The sequence below is a fragment of the Schistocerca cancellata genome, chromosome 3, assembly GCF_023864275.1.
Source record: "Schistocerca cancellata isolate TAMUIC-IGC-003103 chromosome 3, iqSchCanc2.1, whole genome shotgun sequence".
In the NCBI taxonomy this organism is placed as follows: domain Eukaryota; kingdom Metazoa; phylum Arthropoda; class Insecta; order Orthoptera; family Acrididae; genus Schistocerca; species Schistocerca cancellata.
This window is the reverse complement of record NC_064628.1, coordinates 711,220,316-711,221,653: the sequence shown is the minus strand read 5'-3', so window position 1 is coordinate 711,221,653 and position 1,338 is coordinate 711,220,316. Positions and strand designations below refer to the sequence as shown.

General features: G+C 45.7%; 1 pseudogene; it reads right to left on the bottom strand.

Moving 5' to 3' along the window:
- Positions 1-518: 518 nt before the first annotated feature.
- Positions 519-637, bottom strand: LOC126177930 (5S ribosomal RNA; annotated as a pseudogene).
- Between the last annotated feature and the right edge of the window lie 701 nt (positions 638-1,338).

Genomic DNA, 1,338 nt, shown 5'->3' with positions numbered 1-1,338 from the left:
TCTTCATTCTGAAGTGAGCTGCCTAGGGCTCACTAAGCAAGAACAGTCTCCCAGATCGACATATAATAATAAATACTTTATCAGGCGTAACATGAGACATATTTCCAATACAACCACAAGGTTCCAGGTATTCAGTCACAGGAACATAATGAGACACATCTTCAGGTCCAGTTGAAACAAAAGGGGTACTTCCATTCCTTGGCCCATGTATTGTAGAATCTAGACAATACTAGTTGTCGTGGATAACATATACCTCGAGTGTATACTCCACAACGCGTTGTCTTTGGGTAATGTAGAAGATATAAAAAAAAACACTGTCCGAAAAGGCCTTGAAGGCCCAACAGTACCGACCGGCCGCCTTGTCATCCTGGTCCTAAGCCATCACCGGATGCGGATACAGAGGAGCATGCTGCCATCACTCCGCTCTCCAGGCCGTTGCCAGTTTTCGTAATAGGTGCTGCTATTTCTGAATCAAGTAGCTCTTCAGTTTGCCTCCCAATGTCTGAGTGCACCCTACTTGCCAACAGCACTCGGCATACCCGCATGGTGACCCATCCAAGTGCTAGCCAAGCCCGACAGCGCTTAACTTCGGTGACCTGACGGTAACCGTTGTTCCCACCGCAGAAAGGCCGTTGGCAATGTAGAAGATACAGTCTTGTGAAGAGTGCACCCAGTTATGAAGACAGAACGATAACGGGGTAAACACTTCCTGTAGCATGTGCTGTGAACACATTTTGTAAGGCATCATGTATGCATAACCCAACGTGTACTACCTTCACAAGAAGCAAGTACAAGGTCCTTCGATTTCATGAATTGGATACAGTTCGTGCTGTGATTTCTTCATCAAAGGCTGATGGCACTGCTTTCTGTTCATTCGTGATATTTTCAGGCTGACTCGGCCTTACGTGTACCTGGTGTTTTATCACTCATATCACTTGAATTTGGGGTGATGATAACCCACGTGAGGAACTACTACGCTAGAATAGCTGGTAAACATCTACTAGGAACTGTAATGCTGATAGCACACTTACGTGGACCAGCTTCCCAACAGTTTCCATAGACCATATCAAAGAAATTCTAGACGTACTACCGCTTTGTGTGTCCAGCACATAATGCTACAGTATTTTTTTTACATAGCTCGTTGAATGCAGATGGATCTTGTCGATACATGTCGTCCCTGATGGTCTCCCACAGACAGTACTGCACGGGTATCAAATCAGGCGAGCGAGATCGCACCCAATAAGGATCCTTCAACTTACCGGTTATCTGGAATTATTCGTCCAGGTACAACTTGACACCTAGATTATAGTCGGGCTGTGATGCCTGTCTTCCTGCATG